At 47.2% G+C, this 7438-nt stretch overlaps 1 protein-coding gene across 1 annotated transcript in view; it reads right to left on the bottom strand.

Annotated features, from left to right (window-relative positions):
* Positions 1 to 7232, bottom strand: part of LOC123246845 (NADPH--cytochrome P450 reductase) — a 78797-nt gene extending 71565 nt beyond the window's left edge. Inside the window, exon 1 of the mRNA XM_044675630.1 lies at positions 7017 to 7232. The gene's annotated coding sequence lies outside the window, so the exon portion shown is untranslated. The remainder of the gene's footprint in view (positions 1 to 7016) is intronic.
* Between the last annotated feature and the right edge of the window lie 206 nt (positions 7233 to 7438).

Here is a 7438-nt window from a genome sequence, read left to right as displayed (position 1 = left end):
TCATTCTTTTATTTTTCTTCACTCTCTCCTGCCTTCTTCTTTTCCCATCTCCCTTTTCACTTCCCTCCTCTTTTCTCCTCCCTTTCTTCCCTTTCTCTTCTTTTCTTCCTCCATTTCTTCTCCCTTTTTTATTCTTTACTTTCCTTCCCTCTCTCCTGCCTTCTTCTTTTCCCATTTCCCTTTCTGCCACCCTCATTTCCTCCTCTTTCTCGTTTCCCCTTTACTGCTCCCGCCCCTTCTCTATTTAAGTTCAGGGCACAAACATAGTTAAAAAGGACCTGTCATGGTTCAACCCAAGACCAACTTTGATAGTTGGTAGGCGGGAAAGCTGGCTTCAGGACAAATAGCCTTTCCTCCTCCCTGACCTTTATTCCAAGGTTGTAGTCCCAGGATAAGTGCATGCTACAGCCACATTAATATTGGCCGCTACATCATCATTCCATCAATCATTTGCCAAAGAACCAAATATTTGTTTGTATGACACCTACTGCTGCTACAAAACCAGTTGCTTCCATGTTATAAAGAGGGAAATGGTTTAACCACTGTGAAAGAGATGTCGCTTCTTGCGATACAGGCTGAGCCCCCTTCGGGTGCAGGGGGGCCCTCAGGGTCCCTCTTGGAAGATTTCTTTTTTATCCTTTCCTGTGGCTGTAAGAGCGTAGATCTGAGGACGGCGGGGCCCTAGAGGCTCATGGGCCTTATAAGTAACTAGTCCCGGATTACCCAGCTAGTGTTGGAGCCAGGAGTGGAAATCAGGGCCTTTGACTGACTGCAGAGCTCACATGCCTTTTTCCCAACTTCACTGTGCTTTAATTTCCTCGTTTGTAAAATCGCGATAATCCTACTACCTTTACAGAGGGAATATGAGGGAGTGGAAAGATCACTGGGCTCTGCATCAGTGGGGCAGCCAGATCACGAAGTGGATTGCTGATAGAGTAGATAGAAAGATAGTCAGAAAGCCCTGAATTCAAATCCTGGCCCAGACACTTACCCTCTGTGTGCCCTGAGCAAGTCACTTAATGTGTTTTGGCCTCATTGTCTTCATCTGTAAAAGGAGGTTAACAACATATATTTCCCAAGGTTGTTGTGATCATCAGATGAGATATAAATAAAGCATTTTGAAAGTCTTCAAGCACTATAAAAACACTAGCTATTATTATTGCCAGGAGTCGCTCAAGTTCAAATTTCTTCATAGTTTCTAGCCATGACCTTTAAGGCAGGAGGGATGTCCATTTTGTCTTCCATCCCTGGATCCTGGCAGAGAGCCTTGAATACAGCTTGTCCTTAACAAATTGACGTCTGCCTGAACCCCAGATTCAGTTTTCTCATCTGTGATACCTACAGGGAACCAACTGGACCTTTGATATCCTTAGTAAAGGGAACTCCTGGATGAGGAAACTCCTTCTCTGTGCTCATAGCCTTAGAGAGAACTGCTCGGAACACTTGTCCAGAGGCCCAGGGGGGCAAGCAGGACCCCAGGTCTTCCTGGCTCTGGGGCCAGCTTTCTTTCCACTAAGCCACACTGTCTTTCATCTGTAGGATGGGCCTAATGATCCCTATATTGGCGACCTAGCAGAGCTGCGAGAACGAAAATAATGTCTGTAAAGGACTATCCAGAGCGCCACGGGGAGATCAGATTTTACAATAAACCACAATATCGGAGAGACAAACTATGAAAGGCTTTGGAACTCTGATAAATGCCATGGCCGCCACGATTCCTTAAAGCCCCTGACAAACTCTGCTGCCCACCTCCAGCCTGAAGGGCTCAAGATGGACTCAAGAGACAGAACCAGAAACCTATTTGGGAACACGGCCAATGTGGAAATCTGTTGGTTTGGCTGTTTGCATTTGTTACCCGGCTTTTATCATGGTTATTCTTTTTTTTTTTTCCAGTGGTAGGGGAAAAGTTAGAGTGAGTAGGAAAGGAAATAAATGTTTGTGAAGTGAGCAATTAAGTTATGTAAAAACTTGTAAAGCGTTCCATAAACCTTAAAGCAACTTATGCCGTGGGGCTGCAAGAAGGACTGTTTTGTCTACCTTTGAATGTTGTGTTAAATAAAATGTTAGGCCGTGGAGGGGGTTGGGGGAGAGAGGAAGATAGACATAGCTCTCCAAATTACATTAATTCTTTTTTTTTTTTTAATTTAAAAAAAAAAAACCGTTAACTTCTGTTAATTGGCTCCTTGGTGGAAGAGTGGTAAGGGTGGGCAATGGGGGTCAAGTGACTTGCCCAGGGTCACACAGCTAGGAAGTGTCTGAGGCCGGATTTGAACCTAGGACCTCTCGTCTGTAGGCCTGACTCTCAATCCACTGAGCTATCCAGCTGCCCCCTACATTAATTCTTTAAGTGAATAATTATCTCTGTGAATTGTTTGAAGGGGCAAGTACTCAGGGCAGTTAGGTGGCTCAGTGGCTAGAGCGCCAGGCCTGGATTCAGCAGACTTGGGTTCAAATCTGATCTCAGACACTTCCTAACTGTGTGACCCTGGGCAAGTCACTTAGCCCCAATTGTCTAGCCTTTGCCCTTAGTTATTACTAAGATAATAAGTAAGGATTTAAAAAAAATAAAGGTAAAACAGTGGCGTCCTATCTTGTGGGATGTGAAGAGTCAGTATGTAGAAATGTAGCTCACATCGGCCATTGAAATCCCTTAATTGCCCAGAAAGCATAGCTTGGTACCTTTTAAGAGCTGTAGCTGGAAAAGAGCGTGGGTCTCTTTAAAAAGGAGGCCCGTCCCTGGGGTCAAGAGGATTCCTCGGAGTACACGTGTGTTCAGAAGTATTTTTTTGTTTTACAATACCCAGTTGGACTATCGATCGGAGGTGTGTTGCTGATCAAAGACTTCTCAAATAAAAGGAAATCAAAACTGGCAGAGATTCAGCTGGCAGGAACACTGATGATTAGAGGACAAAAATACTCTTAAAAAACGTGTGACAACATGTGTTTGGGGTGACGAGAGGATGGCCGTACCACCATGTAACTGTTCCTTCTCCCTCCCTCACCATGGGGACAGGAGAGGGCACGCAGTATCATGGGGCACAGCATGGGCTGCCTCCGTTACCAGCGATGCCTGGAATAGACTGGCTGGGGACATGGGTAAGAAAAGAAGCTAGAATTCTCCTTAATGTGCTAGGATACTCACTTTGAGATGCCCAGGGGGACAGGAGAAGACCAAGGGACATACTAAGCTCACTCCTGAGCACTCCCCGGGGAGAGGAATCTCTACCTTTCAATGGTTGTTTGTCTCTTGACTATTTTTGCCAAGTACATAATGTTGAATTACATAAGCCAGAATATTATTTAAACATCCATGAGTCCAAAGAAAAGAGAAGGAACTATTTGGGCTAAGAGAGATCGAAGGAGGCCTAGCCCTTTGCCTCCACTCACTATTGATCCCATCTCCTATTGATATTTTTAGAGAAGACTTATGATTTGGTGGGGTATCTAAGTGGTACAGTAGATAGAGCGCTGGGCTTGGAATCAGGAAGACGCGTCTTTCTGAGTTAAAATCTGGCCTCAGATACTTATTAGGTGTGTGACCCTGGGCAAGTCACTTAACCCTGTTTGTCTCAGTTTCCTCATCTGTAAAATGATCTGGAAAAGGAAATGGCAAACCACCCTAGTATCTCTGCCAAGAAAACCCCAAATGAGGTCACAAAAGAGTCAGGCATGACTGAAAAACTACCAAAAACATAGAATTTTATTGGGGTAGGGCAGTGATTCCCAAAGTGGGTGCCACCGCCCCCTGGTGGGTGCCGCAGCAATCGAGGGAAGCGGAGATGGCCACAGGTGCATTTATCTTTCCTATTAATTGCTATTAAAATTTAGAAAAATTAATTTCCAGGGGACTAGGGAATATTTTTTCTGGAAGGGGGCCGGAGGCCAAAAAGGTTTGGGAACCCCTGGTGTAGGGAATGCATCATGAGAAATCGCCTTCTGCCAAGGCAGACCAGTCCCAGCTCTTGCTGAGGCACTGAGAGATGAAGTGATTTGCTCAGAGGCATCTGGACATGTGTCAGAAGTGAGATTTGAACCTAGGTTTTCCTGATGCTGAGGCCAGCTCATGGTCCTCTATTAGGATCTGCCTCTTGACATCTCGATTGCCTAAGCACTTTTCTTCTCATGATGTCCTGGAAACAGCACTGTTCTCAGGGCCCTGGTACTAGCTGTATCACTGTATGGTCCGATATAACCTCACTGTGCCTCAGTTGCTTAATCTGTCAAATGTGACAGTTGATATATGAGCTCTAAGTTCTCTTCTGGTTCCAGCGTTCTATTTCCCTTTGCCTTTATACCAACCCTGTGAGGCAGGGGAAGAGGCAGAGATTGTTCTCCCCTGTTTACAGATGGGGAAACTGATGGAAGAGCTGTAAATATTAGAATGTGATCTCTCTGAGGGCAGGGACTATGTGGTTCTTTTTATCTTGGCACGCCTCAGCACTAGTAGAGTTCCTGGCACATAGGAGACAGTTAATGTCTACTAAGCGACTGATTAATTGGGTGATTTTGGTTGGACCATCACAAGTCAGGAGTGGTCCTGGGGCTGAAATAAGCCTTCACTAGAGAATCTCACCAATTTCTTCAGGCATCACTTTTCTTGTCCAAAAAAGGAGGAAGTGGGTCTAGATGACCTCTGAGGTCCTTTCTGGATCTAGATCTATAATTGGGCTGCCCTCCACCTCTCCTAGAGCTCCTGAAGAAGACAAAGGTCACCTAGTCAACCTAGCCAGAGTCCATCACTCTATCCCTCGCCACTCTCCCAGAAAGAGAGCCTCAGTCTACTTCAAGGCCATTCTCTGTTGACTCTATCCTTTTCTGGCCCATCCATATTTTCAAAGGAAAACAGCTGGCTTCCTCCCTTTTCTTCTGCCAAGTCCTGTTCCCTGCTTCTTTAACAGCATGATAAGGGAGCATCTCGCTGTCCTTCCTCCTGAGAACTGGATTCTCAGATTGCTTCCGTAGCAAGAGGAAGGGCTTGAAATTTGACAACCACCGTTGGTGTTGGAGCAAATTGCTTCCCCATACTGGGTCTCTTCCCCCTTCCCAGCCTCCTCTTCCTGTCTCCTAGCTAGCATCCCCAGGAGTGGCTGCTGGTCAGGTCTGCCCCTCCATTCTTGCTCAGGTACAAAGCAACCTTAATAGCCTCCAAGCTCCAGCTCCAGGACCTTGGGTATCTGAGGGGGCTGCTCTCCCCTTTGCACTTTCTATGTCCTGTGGACCTAACAGTGCCTCCCACTTCTCGACATCCCTTCTTCCTCCCTTTCTTTGCTGGTGACCACCAGCTTCTACCCAAACTCTCTTTACAACAGGGGGCCGAGAGAAGATGATGGTGGTGGTGAGCTCATCCCCAGCTCTTCCAGAAGCCTCAAATAACTCGTGGTCTTCAGTTCAGTGGCCAGGGAATTGGTGTTTTGTAATCACCCATGGGTCCAAGACTATTAGCAACATGAGGGCGTCAGAATCCCTAGCAATTAAGTACTTAATAGTTGTTGTTGAAACTGCAGGCAAACAGCCAAGGCTAGATTGGAGGAAGGAAGGGAAGGGTTGGGAGGGAGGGTGGAAGTTAGCACTGGGCCCAGAGCTTAACAAAAACATGTGGATTATAGATTTAGAGCAAGAAGAGCCCACAGATTGGCTAATCCTGGCCTCTCATTTTACAGTGAAAAACAAAACAAAACAAAACAAAACAACAACTGAGGCCCAGGGAGGTTAGATAACTTGTCACATGTCATCCAGCTGGGATAGGATTTGAACACAGGTCTTCTGAAACCTAAGCCGGAAACATTTCAGGCTACCACCACAAGGTCTCTTCCCCTGAAGATAAGGGTCCGGTTTTCTTTTATTTTTCCTGAGGAAAAAAATCTTTTTGACCAACCTTTAATAGGAATTTAGCATTTCACCAGCCGGCCAAAGAAAGTGATTTTTAGATGCCCTCAGGGTGAAGGGCTCAGCTCTGGAAATGGGATAGAGGCTGACAGAGATCACTAAAGATCAGAAGACAAAATTAGAGGCTCCAGAATACAGTTCTAAAGAGACTCCATTCAAATCTGGCCTCTGGCACTTCCTAGCTGTGTGACCCTGGGCCAGTCACTTCATCCCCACTGCCTAGTTCTTACCACACTCTTGGTTCTAAGGCAGAAGGTAAGGGTTTAAAAAGAAAGAAAATAAAGAGACTCAAGAATTCAGAGGCTCAGACTCTGCACTAGCTCTCTGGCAGTGGGGCAGTGGGAGGACAGGGAGCTGTCCCCAAGCCAGTGCTCTCCATTACCTCCCCTCCTTCATTTCCATCCTCAGAGTCTAGCCTTACAAAGACTCAGCTCCTCTTACTGGAGGTGTGTATGAAAGGAAGCGCCTGGGATCCAATCCACAAACTTTGGTTAAGCATTTACCACGTCCCCCAAATTAAGAAGCTGGGGTCTAAGTGGGCTCCAGCACTAGTCAGAGAAATCGAGTTTAAATTCCAGCTCAGCTGCCAATTTGCTGTGTGACCTTGGGCAAATCACTGCTTCTCTGGGCTTCTGCTTGCTCATCTGTAAAACTGAGCTGGTACTGGACTACAGCAGGAGCTCTTAGCCTTAACCTTGGCCCAATGGATCAATTTCAAGGAGTCCAGGAACTTGAGTGAGAAACCAACCAACCAACCAACCAACAACGACTTCTTTATTTTCACTAATCTTTAACGGAAATGTAGCATTTTCTTCAATTATGAATGGAATTAAAAAAAAAAAAAAAACAAGGTTCTAAAGGTGACCACCTCACCTGACTGGCAAAGGGGGCCACGACAAGAGAAAAAAAAAAAAAAGATCCACCCCTTGGAGGTCATAAACCCCAGCACTCCTGGCAATCTCTATGCCCCGGCTCCCTCCCGTCCCCCTCACCACCACCCCCCACTGTCCCCTCTGCCCACCAGCAGCGTTGGCCATGAAGGAAAGGGGCACAAGGGCAATGGCCTCTCCAGGGGGGCAGAGCAGACATGGAAAGAGGGAGCCAAGAGGCTTCCTGAGCGACTCACTCACCTGGGCCTTTCTTGGAGCAGGGGCTCAGGAGGAGTTTTTCCGGGGAGGAAGGGGAACTGCCCTTGACCTAGGGGTGTCCGAGAAGCTGCAGCGGGCTCCCCAGGAGGCACCACTCGAGCGGGCCCGCCAGAACCTTGGATCAGAGACCAGGACCTTTCTTGGAGCTGCTGGTGTGGAGAACGAGAATGGAGCCGGAGAGAGGGTCCGCTAGGTTGAGTTTTGTAGCTTTTCCAATTTCCAGTCCTCTGCCTGCCTTTTTATGGGAGGAGAAGGGGAGGGACTAGCAGGGATTATGCTCCCAGGCCAGCCCGCCTCCCCTCCCCCTTTCTCTTTCTCTCCCGGGAGCAGGCAGTTTCCCGGGAGCCACCCTGACCAGTACTGCGGCCCTGAAGCCCAGGGCTAGCTATTGACTGGCCAGTGAT

The sequence above is a fragment of the Gracilinanus agilis genome, chromosome 4, assembly GCF_016433145.1.
Source record: "Gracilinanus agilis isolate LMUSP501 chromosome 4, AgileGrace, whole genome shotgun sequence".
NCBI lineage: Eukaryota > Metazoa > Chordata > Mammalia > Didelphimorphia > Didelphidae > Gracilinanus > Gracilinanus agilis.
This window is presented reverse-complemented; position numbering and strand designations above follow the sequence as displayed.